Source organism: Temnothorax nylanderi, unplaced genomic scaffold, assembly GCF_030848795.1.
Source record: "Temnothorax nylanderi isolate EJ_2023f unplaced genomic scaffold, tnyl_v1.0 TNYL_tig0312_pilon, whole genome shotgun sequence".
Lineage (NCBI taxonomy): Eukaryota > Metazoa > Arthropoda > Insecta > Hymenoptera > Formicidae > Temnothorax > Temnothorax nylanderi.
In genome coordinates this window covers 105091-126330 of record NW_027249374.1, presented here as the reverse complement: position 1 = coordinate 126330, position 21240 = coordinate 105091, and the positions used below count along the sequence as shown (strand labels likewise).

Below are 21240 nucleotides of genomic sequence, written 5' to 3'. Positions count from 1 at the left end.
TATGTGATAATAAGCTTTTACACAACATTAGTACCCCTTGTACGTAGCTGACGAGACTATTTCAACTCCTCTCAAAATTTGCATTTTAAAACGTACTTTTTCTGTAAAATCTCAATAGTTATTAACTGCGAATACGAATGATACACGTTATGTATTATTTGTGGGTCTGCTGTTGCTATAACAAAGAACAGTGGCGAAGATTTCGGTATCCATTCACGTTTCGCAACAGCGAAGGAGCGAGAATCACGACTCAACCTTGAGTTTCCGCTCGTAATTCAGCGACCCTCGCTTTTACGATCGCTATCCGTAAAATCATAAAAGACACTCTTATTACGAGAGTTAACCGGAACGCGAACGATCCTTGCGTTTGCGAAACGCTCGATACGCCGATTGCTAGATCGATTTCCTCATCGTCTTTGCCTTTGTCTTTATCTCCATCTTCGCCTACGTCGTCGTTATCGTCATCATTGTCATCCCGGATTCGCAATAGAGTTACGGGATGACGATCGACGTGCGGCATGGGAACGAGCGGAGATCGGCCGCAACCGTAAAAACATTACAGGCGCAAACAGTAAATACCCCGTCTTATTGACTGTACGCACTTTACCGTCGGCGATGCGGTAAATTGCACCGGTCATACCCGACGACGGTTGAGAGATACGTGACCGATGGTTGTCGTTGTTTTGCAACGCCGTGAGCCGGTCTACAATAGCGTAAATGCACACGACGACGACACTCTTCTCCCTCGTTGAGTTAATTGAATCGCGCGCGCGTCCGCAATCAGCCGCGCACCGCCTCCAGGTATTTTACTATCCGAATGGAAAAATCAGCATCAAGAACAGGTGGAATGAGAGGGTGGGAAAGGGATGAGAATACGGGGAGGGAACGTCCCGATTTTCGAGCTTTTATATTCGGTGTTCCATCCTCCTCTCTCTCTCTCTCTCTCTCACCTTTTTTCTCTGTCTTTCTCTCGGTGATATGATACGATACCCGTGATGTATATCCGTATCCGCGTGACAATGGCACTGCTCTGCTGGACGCATTGCGAAAATTTGCCGCGCCAAATTGCGTTTTTAGAGGTTCGCTCGCTCGCTCACTCGCTCGGTCGTTCGTTCGTTCGTTCGTTCATTCGTTCGTTCGTTCGTTCGTTGGTTCCACTACCGATAATTCGGGACCGATCTGCGCCACGCTTTCGCTGCCCGGTACTTCGCAACGGATTTTTTACGCACTACGAGCGGCGAACGGTTTTACCTCGATGCCAGTAATTTGGTCTCGATACTTAACTAGCGAAGCAAAGCTCTCGAATCTCATAAGTATAAAATTTTATCTACTGCGTAAAAATTGATAAATGGCCTGCCGCGACAGACCGTGCGATTTTGGTTCTATATAATACCTATTTCTTAATTTCCTAAAATCACTTCAAAACACAATGAAAAAACAAACAAACAAACAAACGAGTAAATTAATGTATAAATATGGCTGTACCGTGCATGCGTCGCAATATTTTTATACAACTGCTTTTTGGTAAAATGCGAAATAAGAGAAAAATAATAGAAAAATAATAACGCCGGTGAAAAATAACAATGCGCGCATTCTATTCCGCAAGAATAATAAAAAACACAGGGACTTAGATAGGGTTTGTGTTTATTGATTTATACATTCTGTATTTTCTTACAAAAATATTAAAAATCCACCAAACGTTGGGCATTCATTTAAATTACACGAGATAGGATTACGGGATCATCTTGTAAAATCCCTCGCGGTAATTAATTGGGCTAAGACATCCCGTAGACACGCAGAGACGTAACACGTACGTCGGGTGTCTTTCCACGTGTTTGTGTTGGACGGACGCGTCTGATGTGCGTCGGTATGCCGCGTACGTGCGTTTGTGCGCGTGTGCGCGCAATGTACGCGGGCGTTTCAGCTGCATCTGACGTGCCATTGCGCGATAACCTCGAAGTGTCTGTCTGAAGAAGTGTAGGTGAGTTAGCTGTTGCAGCAGCTCTCGTGATGCGCGCCTCGTGTACCGGCGAATTCCCCGACTTCCTATTATACTCGTCGTTCTTTCTTTTTTTTTTCGCTCGCCATTAAATGTGTTTCAACATTTATAAAACTTCGTGTCGCCACGGGAAAATACGGTCTCTCTCTCTCCTCGAAATCGTTGAAAATTTTAGCGCGTTCTTGCGGCGTTTTGCGAACTATTCCGCGTTACATAATACGTATGTCGCGTATATATACGTATGATACATTAATATCACGCGAAAAACGAACAGCAACACTTTCCTTTTATCTCTTTCCCTTTAATTTCTCTCCTCCTATTCTTCTAGTTTTTTCTATTTCTTCATTTTTACTCAGGTTTTTTTCTGCATTATCAAAACATTTTAGCGCTGTAGAGAGATATACATTTAGGGGGCTAATGGTACGAGCTCGTTTTTTCTTTCGACGAAAAGAAAGCTGTCTAACAAATGGAAGTTGATCCTTTTCCCTCTCAATGGAATAATTTAATGTACGGGAAAGTTTTTATCAATCGTGCGCATTCGCGTAAATCAGGAGATAAGATTGACGTGTGTTTACGTGACGCACAGAAACGCGGTTATCGAATTTAGTTATTCAGGTGCAGATAATACGAGCGATAGTAAGGGGTTAAATATCATGGAAAATATGCGGCGCGGAGCGCGAAGAAAGTTGGAAGAATTAAATTTCACATATCGCCGCTTGTAAGCGCTATTTATCTAAAACTTCAATTTGCATGCAAATAAAGTTTTAACAGCACGCACTTTGCTCGCCGTTGCGCGACAGAAATTATTATCATTTTTCGTTTATCTTTCCAAGTTAACGAGCAGACATGCATAAGCATATTAAATATTTTATTCATAAATATTAAACAATTAGATCCGTAACAACGATATTTGCAGTCGAGGGGGAAGGTTCACAGCTCTTTTTTATCTTTTTTTTGCGCAACGATAATAACAATTAGAACGCGCGTACATTTCCAAATTCCATACGCACTTCATTAGCCCAGGTATCCTCGATCATCCGTACGGACTTTATCATTCGGTCCCGCCGACGCGGCACGATGAATAATTGCCCGATACATGTTTTTAATTTCGGCATAATTATTATGTCTGGCGCGCATGAGAAAAAAGTGTTCGATGGCCGATATACATATAACGCGTGCCCATGTCGGCATTGTACGATATATGCGAGCTGTAGGGGCGGAATAATTTTGCGAGAAGCGCAGCGCAGCGCGATGAATTAATGAACCCGTTGATCGAAAAAAAATGAGGTAGAAAGATACCCCCTCCCCCTCTTCCTCCCCCTGATGCTGCCCCCGTCTACTTCGGGGCATTATTAAATGTTTCGCGGGGATAATGCCCGGAAAATGAGTGGTAATATTATATTAATTTATTAAAAGTGCTTTTAATTATTCCGTACCCGTTATAGCTATACCCTGACCGCGCGCGCGGGGGCGAGCAAGAATTCGTTCCAAAAAGCTGTGCCGCCACCGCCGCTGCTGCCGCCGCCGCCGCCGCCGCCGCCGCCGGTGCGCTGCACGCTGCAATTAAAGTCGAATGTAAACTGATAGGACGCCGCTGTTACACGAAACTCCACGGTAATGATTACGGGAGCCGTCGTAATTTATTACTGCATGCGCGCTCGTTACTGCCATTGTGTAATACAGTGATACGCGGGATATAATTGCAACGCTAATAAGGCCCGTATCCGCCGTATAACGGAGTCGATTTTTTTTTCGCGCGCGCGCGCGCGGAGAAAAAAGCGCGAGTAAGCGCGAGTTACCGCGATCGGCGACGACAGCGTGACGGACAATGTCGCGACGCGAGGATTCTTCCCTCGAGCCAAACCTCGCTGAGCGTTCGTGACAGCGGCTAATCAATAATAATCGCTATTCTCATCACGTCATCGATTCTCTATCTTTTTTTAATGCACATCGCAGGCCAGGAGCGTAGACGATTGACTGATTGCGAAATGTTCATTCATTAACGACAGCGTAATGTCTTTTATTGAACACGACTCGATTAACTAATAACTGTAATCTAACTCCGCCTAATGATTAATTCAGTCGTTTGGGACACGAAACGTTACTCATACCATTTCATTGGCCAGCTCGTATGATATCATTACGCAAATTGGTTTCCAACTGTCTATTCCCCGTCACTATTCATGAAACAGCGCGCATAATAATAAGACAATAAATATCGCTCAAAACGCGCCAGTCTATAGTCATCCAATCTCCGTTATCGTTACAATTTTCAATGAGAATTTGTATTTTAGTTGCGCGTCACCTAGTTACCGAGTCTCCCGTATCACTGTCATTTATGCTCAGTCGAGCAGTGTCAACAAGAACGGACTCGGTGCTTGATATCAGCGCCGATCTCGATCGAGCGATCGCGTCGCTCGCGGCGCGCGCCGAACTCCGTCGAGATATTATCCGTCTTGATGATTTACCTCGAATTGCCATTCGCGCGCGTACCAATTAACGAAAGTCATCCCCGAGGAGCCGGAGCAGCAGCCAATTAGGGACAGCGGGGATCGCGGCGATATTACGGACAACGAAATCGTCGCGTTCCTCGTCAGACATCGGCGCGCGCGAGCACGATGCTTTTCCGCGTTGTTGCATCGTGCTCGCCATCTTCGTCGTCGTCGTCACGATCCTCTCGAACAAACCGGCACTTTAACACTGCTCGTTTTAATTACCGAGCGCTGCAACAACCGAAAAATAAGCAGAATATCTCTCATCCGTCGATGTGCAAGGTCTTAATAATTTTCTCGGATATCGTTCCTCGCTTCAACCTTTTCCCGCCGCGGGAGAAGCTCTCGATTTCTTGGGTCTCGAGCGGAAGAAACGTGTCCTCGCAACGGCGCGGCGCGGCGCGCGAACGACGTTATACGGGTCAGGTAGTTTAATTATTATTAATCCAGGTTGTTCCTTTTCCTCGAACGCGGGTTTTGTCGTTCGCGCGAATGTTCACGTAAAGCGCCTCAATTAGAATGAATAATTGACCATACCTTTAAAAAATTGCATTAAACCCCCCGGCTTCGGCGATGCAATGTCGGGACGGGAAAAAAAATCGGGTTTAGATTTGTAAAAATTAAAGTAATGTCAAGTGGCTCTCGTTAGATAAGTAATTAGATAAGTAATTCTGTAGCGGAGAGCGCTCGAAAATGGTCTCCAAAGATGTCAACGGTGTTCTCTCAAGCTTTGCGAGAATCGCGAGGAGTGGTATTTTATCGCAATTAAATGTCCTTCCGCGAATTAAAGGCGAAAAGAATGCGACGGAAATGTTTCTATGTCCCGTTTATACGTGCTTTTGAAAGAAGGATACTCCGGGGAAAAATCCGTGAATGTTGGAGTGCTGAAACTAACCGTTCTCAATGGCCCATTTAGATTGCGGCCGTAATGTGTTTTTTTTTTCTGTATACGGCGAAATATAGTAGAACTATTATGAAAGTAAAATAAATTTTCCGGCAGAGAATATTCGGGGCAAAGGGAAAGTGCGCGGCCGAATTAGCAGAAAAGTTCGCACATAAATAACACAATCTGAAGTTTTTATGAAGGGAGACCTTTATTTCGTATCTTAACTTTTATTTCACGTTAAATGCACTTTCTTAGTTTTAAACGTCTATTTTCAAACGTAATTACAATGTCAATCGAAACATAGGATAATTACGGCGTTTTTTCTTTATTAAATTAGCAATAAGTGATATTTCAAACAACAATCTTGTAATTCAAGGGAATTGTCATTTAAGACGATATGCAAATAACTGGCGCGATTTTTGTTCCGTAGCAAAGGAGGCACAATTACGAGGAAAAAAAAGGTTATTATTTTGATTACGTTTGCGTGTGAGGCGCGTCGGCATGCCTCATAAATCTCCGATCGATTTGTATCGCGACAAGAAAACCCGTGTAGCGTTTAACAGATTCTGAGAAAAACTACAAGGTAACTCGTGTCCTCCTCCGTTATCGCGTAATCGAAATCATTAGACGGAAGTAGCGTCTGTCTTGCAATAAAGAAAAAAAAATCCTTGCGTAATATCAGTTAATAATGTATATTTTATCGCATTTATTACAAAAAATCCTATATTCTCTAATATAATATTAGATTGAACGAAGAAATCGAAAGCAATTCTCACGGCAGGATTTCTCCGTACTTTTCTTTTCCGATACGCATTGCTATCGATTCTGTTCTGATACACGAGTACGCGGCCCGTGTCTCGCTGCCGGTAACGCGAAAAATTTATCGATAGATTTTTCCTTCCGCGTTTTCAAAGACAGAGTTCGGGTAACTCGCGAGGAGAAACGATTTCGTCATATTCGACGATTTCGTTAGACGAGTTCCTCCGATTCGTGGAAGGATCGATAGTTCAGCGTCCTTGGTACTATCCGTGCATCCTTGGTAACGGCCGGATCGGGCGCGTCGTTCTCCATGGCGGAGGGAAACGGTTTTCAACGGCGGAGAACACTTCAGGAACGAACGGTGAGCTCAGTGTTTACGTACGTTCCATCGCCGTCGTAGACGTTGCGGCGCACGTTGCCTTTACATCTCTTGTTCGGACGGGAAGGTCGAAAGAGCGAATACCGTCGAGCGAGGCGAGTCGACAGCCACCGAAACTCGCCGAATGCCGGGGCATTACGTCAGTGTGCGAGGTTCATCCACCACCACGTACACAGGCTTAGCGCGGCGTACGTGTCAGTTGCAAGGCTATGCAAGTGGTAAAGCCGAATTTACACACGGTTGAGTCTTGATCGAATAACGTTCCCCCAAAAAAATGAAGAACCCGTATGTTCTCGAGCTAAGGTAGTGAGAAAAACCGAAAGGTCTAGAAATCTCTGAAAGGAGATTTTTCAAAGGGAATAAATCTCGGATATCTAATATCTATTCCTCCGTTTGTTAAGAAGAAATATACAAAGTAGTGTATAGTTTTGTGTTTAATATTTATGAAAGAGTAACGTTTGAGAAAGGCGAGAGAACGTAGTCCCCTGGGAACCGGAACGTCCGGTAGTCCGGTCACTCCACGAAGAGAGTGAGTCGTGTAAATCGGGCTTGAGCACGCTCGCGCGCGCAATATGCTAACGCGTACGTCCGCAAAGTTGTCGAAAGAGCAGGAGAGAAAAAAAAAGAAGCGAGCATACGAGAGAAGTGGCGTACGTACCGCGAAGGAAACCCGTAGGTAATTGTGCGAGCAGAAATGCTGACGTAGATAAGGGAAACCCTTACGACCGCCTCCGGTACGGCTATTTATGAGCGGTGTTGCTAGTGAGATGGAAGAACGGAAAGGAAAGGAGAATTGGCGCGGCGATGGGAGCTCCGTGGCGGCGACGGAGATCCGAAAATTTCTCCCCGAGAGAAGAATTTCCTCCCTTTTTCGCGCCGGGCGATCCCGGGCGCTTCCGGTCTACGGCACCGAGGATCGGGTGGGAGATGTGGTTGGCTGTTAAGCGCAGGATTCTCCGACTCGCAGTTGCAATGTTGCTAATCGTGATTCGAAGGATTCAGAAAAGGCGATGTAACAACCCGGGCAACACGGATATCTCGAAGGCTAATCTTTTTACCACCATTTTTCAGTCATCGTATACGTAGCTCCAGAGTACCTACGACGGAATGTATGTATTTTTTGGCTTGCAATTGAGATAAAAGAAAAAATTAAGAAAACTTATGTAATCGTATTAATTGCAGCAGTTAAGATTGATTGCAATGAGCAGTGCATCTAACTTGATGTATTATTAATGAATTTATTTATTATTTGTTAATTAATTTATTATTATGAATTGATTGATTGATTGATTTATTGTATATAAAATAATGTCAGGATAAGTACCGCGATGATAATTCTCGCTGAACTTTATAGAAACTAATTAGCTGGAATTTTCCAGTAATCCGTATCTATATAATCATCGCGTTTTCACGAGAGTTTCACGAGAGTTAAGTTTGTGCTTCGCACTCTTAATTCGCGCGCGCGCGAATAAATAGCGATTAAGTTGAAATGGATTGTTTAGTTCGTTGCGTAACCCTCTTGGGTAATTAATACTAGTTTCTCGAACGTGGATACGCGTTTTGACGTCGACGTTGGCTTCCGAGCGATGTTGCAATTCGCGAGGTGCCGATCCCCGGGATAACTTCGCGATCGCGCGAAGTTTCCGGCGAGAGGGAGTCCGTGCCCGAGGAGTAGGCCCGACGCGTTGAGCAACGATTGTTCCGCATCGATCGCGATACGGGACTCGAGCAATATATCGTCTGCGATTTTGGATCGCCGCGCCGTCGCGCTAATGAACGGCGTTAATGGAAATTACGTAAACGCGCGCGAGAAAGAGGAGAGGCCGACGTTCGTGTTGCATCAAGTAATCAAGAAACTGGAAACCTGTTTCGTTATTCCTGGCCTTCTCGTAAAGCGATCGAGGTATAATTACTCCGGCGTTTTTGCCCGTATGATTCCGCGCGTTTTACGACGTATTTATTCGTTACACCCAGTCGCGGACGCGCGATTACGACTTTTGCAACGTCACGCGAGCCCATGATCACCGTCGTCGATCCTTGTAGCTAATCGCGACGTGTTCTGATAGGGAGGGGGAAAAAATCGAATCGTCGTCGCGCATATCCCGCGTCGTGCGTATTATTATATTAATTCAATCGTGCACGGATCTCCGTTGGGATCTTAATCCGATTTAACCGCCGCCGCCCCGTCGTCGCTGACGGGAGGGCCGCGCTCGCATTAAACTTAATTATACTCGAGACACGCCAGAAATCACCAACTTCGCGACACACTTAAAGCGTAATAAGGCAGCATTCCAAAATTAGCCGCGCGAGATTAATAGCAACGTCGTCGTCGTCGTCGTCGTCGCTGTCGTTGTCGTCTTTGTAGTTATTCTCCCTGTCTCTTTCTTACAACCGCGAGAGCCTAACGACTCCGCTTCCCCCGGCGGAGAAAAAGGACGCAACAATGTTGGCCGCGAGTACCGATTTCGTAACGCTCGACCTACATCACACACCGGCAACGCCCGCAACCGAAATCGCGCGGCGAGTCGCGCGCTGCGGCGAAATATTTATTTATTTCGCGCACGATTTCGCCGATCGCGCAGATCCGTAGATCTCATTTGTTTTCGGCTCCGGCATCTTGGACGGTTGCAGCTTCGTATATACTCTTGAGGGAAATCTGGTACACACGTGAGGCTACCACTACGGCTGCCAGGTTTTCCATGGGTTCTCTGTTGTCCCAATTTTACGATCGGTCAGCCCGGCGCGGATAGCGCGATGAACGCTATTTCGGAGCGTGCGCGCGGAGCTCCCTGCTCTTTCTCCTTTTTTTTTCTTGTCTTCTTTTTGTCCCGTAGCGCTTCCCGTACGCAACGTAAATTCTTCTTACGGATATTATCGCGAATATGCCGAGAAGACGGTAGTTTCCGTCGGGACGACGACGTTCCTCGGCGCGCGGGGATCGAAATTGGTATACTTCCGGCGGATTCAATTTTCGATACGGGGAAACGTATCTGCGCCGATCATTGGCGTTTTTATTGTTACGATTTAGCACGGAGAGATCCACTGCCTGTAATCTGTATAAACGTTAGCGAGAATTAAGAGTTAACTGAAATTGTGTAAAGAGATAGAGCAGTAACGTAGAACACTGTATTACTATTTTTGTGAGAACGATATTATTAAAATCTATACTCGTTGGAATTATCGATCACCATAAATGTTACTGACAGTTACCTTGCTGATATACAAAACGACAGAAAATTGACCAGGCTTCAGTTAGATATCTCTTAATGACGGTTAAGTGATCCCGTGACATTGATGTCTAGACTCTACGAAATTATGGAGTCCGGCTTCTATTACCGGCGACAATTCTCTATCGCGACAAACGTATTGATCAGTCCAACGACTTGTCTCGGATACAAGGGGCCTTGCTTGCAAATATTGACGCGAAAAACTTCTAATCCGGCAACGCCGGCGCCCCGAGCGCCGGCAACAAGCTGCTACCAGACTGATAAAAATAAATTTGCGCCCGGAATAATCGCGGAGCTCCCTAGAGATTCGGCATGGACGGCCGACTGTGTCTAGGCGCGGTGCGTTCTAAGTCTCGAAGGTATTCAATAATGAATTCCGCGTTGGGATGAAGTCATTCTATTGAATCTACATTCTAAAAGATGCTACATTGCCGTGTCAAAAATATCAGAACGTTGGCTCTATGGTTTTGGCACAGTGTAGAACGTAAGTGAAATTAGCGTCAAAGATATGTTACAAGGAATTTTCGAATTCTGGTTATTAACATAGTTTGCCTGTTATCTAATTATTTTCCGTTACCTATTCGGACTCGTAGTATTAAATTATGCAGCGTCATTGAAAGACATAATTATAACACAAGGAATTCCAATTAAATCAGAATTGTTTCTAGTGGCTCTCTGAAGGTTTTACATTAACACTAAAATCATTCAAAGGTCAATAATTTAACGCTTGAAGAAAAATATCAAAAGAAACAGAATGATTTATTACTGAAATTATTTTATTTATAATGTTGGTTGAGACAAACATACATGTATCAAGCTCGGAGCTACGGGTCCACGTATTGCCAAGCTTTTCAGCTTCTTACGAGCCGGCTTTGAACTAGATTCGATCTTTGCTGCGTGCTCCGCAATGCGTGTGTGCGTAAGTCCGTCGATAATTACCTCCGATGCTAATATTTGTCCAACATCGCTTGCGCTTTGCAAGATCAATTAGCCACCGGGAACTTGGAACCGGTTCCGAGCTATCGATCCGAACCAGCTTGAGAATTGAGAGAGTCGACACTCGTCGTTGTCGTCGTCATCGTCGTCGTCTCTAATGGCGATCATTACCGGCCGCGCCGTTATCGATCTCTAAACGCGATGATTATCGGTCTTTCGCAACGTCACGCAAGTCGTATTTCGAACGAAATTGAATCGATGATCGCGATATTATTAGGCGACATAATTACGGTTATTTCATAAGCGCTCGTATCTCCTTTCTCTCTCTCTCTCTCGCTCCCTTCCAATTTTGTGTTACAATTACAATGTAGCTTTTTACGATATATTAACATACACTTTTTATTATTATAATTACGATTTTTATAACATATTTATACATTTATACGAATATATATTACAAACCCGTTCAAATCTGACACATTCTAAATTTTAGGAAAATTTAAACTTTGAATAACCCAACTATCTCGAGTATTCGTATCACGAATGTGTTTGTTACATGTCGCGCATAAATACAAATAAAATTACCGTAAATCTCTCCTATCAATAAGTTACGGGACAAGTTATGCGCGGTAGTTATTTATCGAGGCGAAGAATGTGCACAATTCCCTTGGTTATTAAACTTTGCCTCATCGATCTGTCGCCGTCCAATAATGCGCGATAAAATCTACCTTTAATCGTAATAGCTTTTGTACAGGGCGCGCAATCGGTATTTTTGTTGCAATTCGGGTGTTAAATTGATCAAGTAAAGTAATCACGCACGATCGGAGGAAGTAATCCGCATAAATAGATATCCACGAAACGCAATGTACACAATTTATGCTATCGTCGAGAACGTGTATTGTGTGTGATCCGTTTTACGGATAACTAATTACGTTATAATTCTAGACCAAATGATATGTTCATCAATTTAATCACGTTATAATCTATATCGGGTTGCAGACAGAAAGCGGGCATGCGTAACTGCGGCAGTGGTTTCCAAACTTTGCGTAGCGACCCAGAATTGAGTCGCAGGCAACTTTTAATGAGTTCCACTGTGAAAAAATACAGAACGCACTCTCTATTCGCACAAAAATTAACCGCGTATCGTATACGAAGATAATAATGAAAAAATCCTTTGTCATTTTCCCGCCCTCCTCTTTTTTATCGAAAATTCTTGCGTCTCTTTGCGATTTACAATCGTATTATTAAACATATTATATCGAAATTAATCCTATAGGATACTCGATTCAGAAAATTTGAACAGTCTCGCGCTGCATCGTTTCATTAATTTTAATCCCGATTTATTGGACAATGTTAATATTTGAAAGATGTGAAACGAAGTAAATAAACGGCGAAATTTTTCGTCCAAAGGATCGCCGCTCCCCTCGATCACATTTGTCTCGGATTTTGTATCTACTCAATAAACAGTGGAAATATTAATTCATCCACGCGCAATCACATTTGGGGGTTTCTTCTCATTTTTCGAGTGTATCTCTCCAATTTCCCGCGATATGAATTTTATGTTCGGGGAAGCCCCCAAAAATCCTACGTTGCCTTGTACAAATCACTGGTAATTCAATATCATATAATAGTCGACGAATAAAGATGTATTTTATTGTTTGATTGGTAAACGCGCACGACGTTGACCAAAAGACAAAGTACCAATATTAATCAATCCCCCTTTTTGAAAATATACAGTCCTGCAGGCTCGGTTGTCCCGTTTAAATACAAGATTTCGTACATTTAGCTTGAGATATATTGTGTGTGGGACCAATTTAATTTACAAAGATATAAAATGATCAGATGTCTAGACACATATGTATCAATGTTGCAATATTTTACTTTTAACTAAGACATAAATTATTTGATTACATTATCCAAAATGTCTTTTTATTTAGTAAATACGTCATATATAGTCCGGCACGGTAGCGCGAGTACGATAATGATTCCGACTATTGTTGCGACCAGTAATTTTCAGCGAAGATCGCATATCCTGTATCTCAAATTAATCATTCGCTAATTACTCACGTGTAAACACACCTAGCAAGCAGCGTCAATCAGCGTTAGCTGCTAATATATTTATTAATCAGTTATATAACATGTATATTCTTAACTTTTAAATATGTTCTCTCGAGCATGCTCGCGTATTTTAAAAGTCGTTGTGCCTGTTTATCCGGAAAGCTACGCGATCGAGTGTGCAATTACATGTCGCCGCTTATAGATCACTGTAAGTTCACGCTTAAAGATTACTTTTATTTAAGACGCCGACGTCGACGACGCGAGGACGTGGATGACGGGAAAACTCTATTACCCCATTAACGTCAAGTTTTATTCTACGTTTCCATCGCGCGTACGTCTTTGCCAAGATACGAAATTTCTGAAGCGATATATACATAGCGTGTACGATGTATCGTGCTCTCCGAACGAGATGGCACGAGAAGAAAAGAGAGACGGAGAAAGAAAGATGCTCAACAGAGGGAGAGACGCGTGTTACGAAACCACGGCTCGTGAGAGCTCGGTGAGGTGAAGTGAGGAGAGGAGAAGAGAGGAAAGGAGAGGAAAGAGGAGAAGAGAGGAGAGGAAAGCCCGTTGGACGAGCTCTCTGTACGAGCGGGCGTTCATTTTCTATCTCACCTCCTCCCATCCCCTGTTCTTCATCTCCTCCTCTCTTCTTCTCTCGTTCTGTCCCTCTCTATTCCTCTTTCACTTTTTTCGTCTCTCCTCCTCTTCGTCTCTTTCTCTCTCTCTCTTTCCCTCGTGTATTCCAACGCCTCTCTTCCCTGCTCTTTTCGCCTTTCTGTCCCCTTCTGCTACTCCCCTCGAACTCCTTCGACTTTCCGTTATCATCTCGGAGCTCGCCTCGGGCTAAAATAAAGAAAGATGCGGCAGGAGGGAGGGAATAATAAAGAAGAGGGAAGAGGGAAGAAATACCGAGCGGTGAATGCGCGGGAGAGAAGGAGGGACAAAGAGCATACGGATGAGAAAAATTGAAAGAAAAGAACCGAGGGGGCGGAGGGAAAAAAGGATTCGACGTGGACGAGGGGTTAGCGAACGTGGTGGAAGGATCGGTAACGCGAGGGAACAAGAAACGAGACGAAGAGGGAAAGAGAGAGAGAGAGAGGAGGATAACGCGAACGCGAATTTCGAATTTCGAGTCGCGATTTACGCGGAGTTAAGCCCGACTTTCGAAACTCACGCAAGCGGGACGCGCGCGCCACGTTTTTTCCACGACGCCCGTAAAACGACAGGGACGACAACGACGACGACTACGACGACGTATGCGCGACTCTCGACGTGCTGTCACTTTTTTTTAACATTGAGTTATAAATAAAAGCGCGTAGAGTTCGAACGAGAGCCCCGGCGTGGGTGCGCGAGCTAACGCCGAGATATTTTTGGGATCTGTGCTGCAGTCGCGCGCGTTGCAGGTACGAGAGAGAGAGAGAGAGAGAGAGAGAGAGAGAGAGAGAGAGAGGGGAGCTCACGTGAGCTCGGTTTGCCATGATTGTCCCCCTTCCCTCTCACGATTTTCCACGCTGATCACAATGACACTCGAGAACGGACATGTATCGAAATTACACAGATGTCTCATTAGCTCATCCTCTATTACACCTCCTACGCAATGCAGCACTGCGTGCATGAAATTTTGCCCGGCGTTATGAACCAGGATACAATTAGAAACACGTATTTTCATCATTCTTTATTTGTTCGTACTAATTAATTAATTACAATTCGGTACAGCAGTCATCTAGTAGCCACGATTTGTATTAATAGATTGAGTTTTGCATAAAGTCACCTCCCTCTTCGGTATAAGCCTATTCGTCAATATTATTTCTCTTCACGTGTGTAACGCATCTTTCCCGTCTATCCATTCTGCAGAAATGTCGGCAGCGTGCGAGCTACTTCGCGAAATTGAACCCGGCAGAGAACTTCACTCGTCACTACGCGCGAACTATCGGATCGCATTTGGGCCGCAAAACGTTAGAAAAACTTTTTCACAGCGGCCGTTGGCGCGTACGCTGTGTTAAGCGACGTGTGGAGGGCCCTTTTGCGCGAAACGGGCCAGTCGATGATGTACGAGGGCAATTCCGTAATTGCGTATCGGCCGAATTCGTGGTCGACGCGAGCGATCGTAAAACACGATCGGGCGATAGGCGCAGCGTAGAGCTCGGCGGCGTGTGCGTTAAGTTGACGCAACAATTGCGGGTTACGGTCACGTTCGACGGGAATAATAATGCGTCGAGATAAATACTTCGGTGCGAGGCCCTCTCCATTCGTGTCCGAACAATTAAAATCGCGAATGCGGCGCGGTGCGGAAGAATAATTGCCATGATTTGCCGGTACCTTAATATAGCGCTTTTAATACCTGCCAGGTAACGTCGTAATTTCGCTATTCGGTTCCTAATGATTCGCGTTATATAGCAAACTCTCCGGAATCAGTACGAATCGCAGCGTCGCTTTGATTCACGTGCGAGTCGATGCAGAAAGGGCCTTTCATTATCGCAAGCTGCTTAGGATCTGCGTAATATGCCGAGAATCTCGCGTAATGTCACACGAGATAGAACGTCGGGAAAATAGGCGAAAATAAGGTATATAAAATAGAATTCTTTTTGTTTACCGTTTGTTTAAAAATACATCTAATATATTTAACTTCAACGATCTTTTTATTTTTTATATTGCTGTCAGTCGCATTAGCCAGTGGGATAATAATTTCTTTTTACTCAATAATAATGTTATAATCTGGAAAAATGGAGCTATTGTAATACTAGATTACAAGATGATACGATTAGGCAAATGTGCATTCGAACAATTCAAATTGCGTTGTATAATTTCGCAATTACCGAATAGGTTGTTTCGTTTTTCGCCCGTAGGACGATTAACGATAATATGATCCTAACTGCCGCGACACGTCATTTACGAAGCTGATAAAAACTCTTTTATGTCAATGTATGCGAATCGCTAACGAGCGCGGGCAAGAACTCGTCGATTCGTTGATTTTTCGCGTTCACGACGGAGATCGGTCAGGATTGGTCCGGTCCGATGTTGTAATACCGCGAAAAAAGTGAAGAGCGCGAAATTATGCATCGGTGACCCATTTCGGCGAGGCGGCGGAATATGGAAGATCACGGGGACATTATTTCGACGAATAATGGTGGAATAACGGATAACGAATTTTCGTTCTATTTTCGCGATCAAACTTATGTCACAGCGAGTTTGGATAATGAAGATGGAACGTCATAATCTTATTTCATTTTCTCGTATTATAAATCTCGGTCTCTTGGTTTTATGAAAATGAATATCACACCACCACATAAATACGACCGCACTTATCAAATTACCGGGGCTGTAACTGCAAAGTTTGCACCTGTCAAATAATGGCACACCTATGACACATGATATTAGAAAATTAAGAAAAATTTCTCTCACGCGTCGTATTTTCGTACCGCGACAAATAATTCATAATTCATCATCGATTATTCGTGAAGGCAGTAATTGACTAGATAATACAATTAATTAAAACCAAAATCATTATAGAAAGGGAAACAAATTTTCAATGCATAACACAATGCAAATATAGGATCTTGGGAAATAAACAAGCTATATTGCAGCGAGCTTTCAAGCATTTTTCGAACATAATTCCGATATATATTCGCGAAGCGAATAATTTAATAGCAATTTCGAGTCTTGTCTTATGATTGAATGGCTGTCAAATATTAAACTTGTTAAGACTTCGAGCGTTAATATTTGGAATAAAATTCGTTCACATTTTCGGGAGAAAATGATTTTCCGCGCTCGCTGAAGTACTTGCGATAGACTCAGAAGTGGAGGAAGGAGGCAGGATATGTAACGGGATGCGTGTCACCTGTCGCTTTCTACAAGATGCGCTAAACGCCGTTGCGTCGTCGCCGGCGCGGCTCTTACCTGGAGCTTCATCGAAGACGATTCACGCGAATACCTGAGACTCGTAGGTTATTCATGTATTCCAAACTTACGGAATATATGAATAACTACTGTCGGGGGCCGGAGACGACGAAAGGGAAGCGGGACGAGAAGCGGAGGAGAGAGCGAGGGACCGGAGAACGAGAGAGAAAGCGCGGAGAGCTCGATCTTATTGATAAGGTCGATTTATCGGCGACACGTGGCCGCGTTTACGTTCACTTCGCCTCGTTTTTCCGTTCGCGTTCTCTAGCCGCGCGCGCGATCCTCGGTCCCCGGGAACCATTCGTTTCCTCCACGATCCGACATTATCCGCGACGTAAACGTCCCGTCCCGTGCACCACGTGCTTTCGTTTACGTGTCCCAACTGCCTTTCTTCTCTCGTTTTCGTATTTTCTCCTCCTTCGATTTTCTTTTCTTTCCTATACAATGTAGATAGAACATAGACAGAAATCTATGGTGCTACTGCATGAGTTACTTCACTCTTCTAATTGATCGATACAACGTAATTAAGAAATATTGAAAAAAAAGTTAATCATTTCCGAAACGAACTTAACTGACAATTTTTAAGCTAACGTTGATAGAATACTGTAAGACATTCTCGGACATTTTAGTTGGTAGATAACATTAGCGTGTACCTACAATCATGTAATATCACAACTCAATTATTTTAATACTTGAAGAAATATTTTATTTTTTTAAAAATAGGAGTGTTAATTGCATAAGTCGTCGCAAAATTGCCCATTCTGGTCGTTTAATTTCTGAATTCCGTTTCGAATCGCACGCATGTTTTTCTTACAATGAGTTTAACGTTTCTCGAGTTTTCCCGCGAAGCTTCATGTTCCATGGGCATTCTTTGCGGAGCAATCGTCGTTCGATATTCTGTGTTGTCGCCGCCAGCCTCGTGTGCTATTGTTGCGCGTTTGCTTTTGTCTTGCCAAGGAAATACCACGCGATCGCCGCGTACATCGCCAATTACATATCGATCGAATTCTCCAGAACCGACAATTTTGTTCCGCTACCTACATTACGGCAACTCAAATATGTCAGCCCGAACGTAAAACCGTTGACAGTCGAGTTACTCGACGTGTTCTGTTCTGTTTTCACAGTCGGATTTGCAATAACACGCTATCCCGCATCACGGTACTTACTGTAACGACGTATCGACTGGCGTATCGCGAAGGAATTTGTATTTTGTCGTTTCTTCATTAATAGATTTAAGTATTGAAACATCGATTATGTCACACGACATTTCAATCTACTTTGTCATTCACGCTGTCATTTCGAACGATAACGGATATCGTGATGTTCAGCTTGTATTTATCGAAAAATTATGCGAGAGTAATCATGTAAAATTGCACGCGACGCGTGCGAAGATTGTCTTTGTGTCTCGCCACTTGTTCGTTATTTATTAACGAGTTTGAGCATAGAGCACTTTCGCTATAGGATGTATATCCTCTAGGACAAAGGTTCTTCAAGTTGCATCGCGTCGTTTAGGGGGGAGTTTATCAAGAAAAAAAGTAACAATTAATACACACCGTACGTTGCTATTTGTCAGCGAGAGTGCCAGTTGTTTTAATATTACGATGATTAACAATGATGATAGGTTGTATGCGTCAAATTACATAAGATGATAGGACGATGGAAAAAGTTCGAGGGCCTCTGCCTTGTGAAAATTACAGGCTTCACAAGGTTTCACATTTGATCAGCTTCATACGGGGAGGCGTGAAATCGCGTTAAACGCGTCAGGTAATTACCCGTGGTGGAGGTTTATTTCTCGCCGCCGCGTACGCAAGTTTTAGAATTTTGTGAAACCCGATGGAAACCCCATCCGGGTTGGCAACGGAGCCAGCAACGGGAAGAGCATGATCCTGCCAACCAACACACTGTGGTGGTAGTGGGATCGAAAGGAGGCGGAGAGCGAAGCCTGTCATCGCGGTAAAGGATTCGTCCTTGCTGCACTCGCTCTCCCCGCCTACTTTCAACCTCGCAACCGCATCGACGATGACGACGTCGACGACGACGACGACGACGACGTCAGTTCACTATGCGCACGTTTTTCTCTTTCCTCTTTTCTCTCTCTTTTTCTTTTTTTCTTCCTCTCGTACGGCGACTCCAAAAAGTCGAACGGCTCCATTCGCTCCGGTCTTTCTTTTTGGTTCTCGCGAGAGAACAAACGGCGAGAAAGTTCGGAAAACGCGGTGACGAATGCGCGGTAGTCGCGCGTACCGTCCCCGCCGCCAACTATCTTCGTCGTTAATCTTCAAGTATTCTCAAGGAACTCCGTAATGAATTTGCTAGAAAACGGGGTAGACCGCCGATGTAGGTGTGTGTATACACATCGGGAGCGTCAGATAGCCTTGACCTATTGGCTCCCCCAAGTCTGGTCCAAACTTCTTGCGGCTTTGGCTTCAATTCTCCGGAGACTCTTCTATACATCAAACACTCTCCGCTCTCGCCGCTACATCCTGACTGCGGTACGCTGTATTACGTCAGCATTGATAGAAATTGATACGGTAAAGTCAGAAGCTCTCTAACGTTTGTTTTTTTTATCAAGACGTTCGAAAGGATTTCCTTTTATTGTTTCCATATCGCGCATTTTCATCATCTACAAATTGTGGAAGAAATATATAACTGTTGCCTCTCATATTCACGCAGAAATAATCTAGAGAATAAATATTTATACGTTTCGTCATTTTAGATAAAATTTGGAAACACAATTTGAACAAGTTTTTTAGTCCAAATATGAAAATGTGTTAAACATTGGATCGTTCTGACTTTATTATACTTGAAAATTTATCAATCGTAAAAAAAATACGTTTTTCTTTAAAAAATGTAGCGTTATTAATCTGTGTAATCAGATAACACACAACTATGGAGTTGCGAAGAAAAATTATCACTAATCGCTTCACGTTAGCAACGTATAAATAACGTAGCGAAAGGTGATTTATAATGGCCATTATCGGCCTTTAGTTATGTAATTGTAAAAATTTTTTATTAAAAAAAAAGGTGAATCTCTTTCTTACTTTCTCCGCGTAGAAACGAGTTTTATTCCACTCACTCTCAACACACAACTCTCGCCATATAACTTTTTCTACTCTTTTGTAATTGCAATGCCCGATTACATTTTATTCAAGTTTATTCAGGACTGTGTCTCTCTTAACGTTTACATCGTTTTATATCTCAAGCATGGTCGTCCTTGCCGCGCGGAGGAGATTGTAAGGAGGATTCCGTACATCGCGTTGAAACTTTGCTGTCTCGAAAACTAGAGTAACTAGACGGCGACGTCCCCGGTGAAAAATGTGCGCCACATTGTAACGACACGTGGCGGACTTGTTCCCGAGAAAGCACGGCGACTTTCAACGAGGAGGAAAGTATACCCGGGAAGAGTTCCGCGGGTCGGAATGAAACTCGATTCCAGGATCACGACCTTCAGCTGCGCCGGTAGTTTTCGGACGGGACTTTATAGACTCTCGCGATCGACATTTTAATAGAATAATAAAGAAGGAAGAGCACGTGCCTGTGTGTTTTGTTGCTCTTTTCGCGCTATCGCGCTGCGAGACGAGAGCGGCGTGTTATTTACGTCAATAATTCCGCTGCGCCCGCAAAAATGGAGCGCGACGATAACCTCCTCGGATCCTAAAACGGTTGCATAACGACTAACGACGTGTGAAATCATTGCCTATGAAATGACATGGACGAGCACACTTTCACGACAGTAGTCGAAAAAGTATTACCGGAAGATGAAGTGGCTAGAGAATTATGTTAACGCGCACCATTTATCGACGACTCGTGACGCCGTCCGACTATTTTCAGCGAAGTCGTTCACATAATTTAATGACAGAGGGAAAGAGAGAGAGAGAGAGAGAGAGAGAGAGAGAGAGAGAGAGAGAGAGAGAGAGAGAGAGAGAGAGAGAGAGAGAGAGAGAAAGGACGGGTAACTTATATAATACTCGAAAATGCATAGCGACAACCTCTCTCTTCTGGAAGCGCGAGAATTGGCATATTTCGATCGTACGAATCGCAATCGCGGTTGCGATTAAGCTCATTGAGAAATTAAATTTGAATTCATAAAGATTATGCGCTTATGCGGCACTATCAGTTTCGTTATCTCGATGCTCGTCGAACGTGTATCTGGGAAGTATTTACTGGTAAATGTAGTCGGAAACGTTGGTCTTTTCAACAGATTCTATCCATTGATTACATTCCGCAATTTAAGGATTGCGAGGCGCGCGAGGCGGACCCGACGGCGGCGCGACGAATGCAAATGCACTCGCGTTCCTCAGCGAAACGTGATAAAATTTGCAAGCATCGCTCTCGCCAGAACTTTGCAATTAAATACTAATCAGCATGGCTCGAATCTAATTTCGGTGCCGAAGGATCGAAAAAGACGCCGAACGCGTACGAACCGATAGCGATTTCGCAATCATTCAGTGATGCAATTAAAACTTCTAACGCGCAAAGTGCATCGCGGGTTTCTCCGTTGATTTTTATTCATATCAAATATCAACCTGTTAATTTTCTTGGAGTAAATAAATTAGGGAAAGTTTCGTATATTTCGACAGAGGATAAATCCGGGCGATAAGTTT

At 43.8% G+C, this 21240-nt stretch overlaps 2 protein-coding genes across 3 annotated transcripts in view; one reads left to right on the top strand and one right to left on the bottom strand.

Moving 5' to 3' along the window:
- Positions 1-21240, top strand: part of Dnmt3 (DNA methyltransferase 3) — a 120820-nt gene that overhangs the window by 72948 nt on the left and 26632 nt on the right. The gene's annotated exons all lie outside the window — the stretch shown is intronic.
- The window catches only part of Tdg (Thymine DNA glycosylase), a 110816-nt gene that overhangs the window by 82743 nt on the left and 6833 nt on the right, over positions 1-21240 (bottom strand). The window lies entirely within an intron of this gene.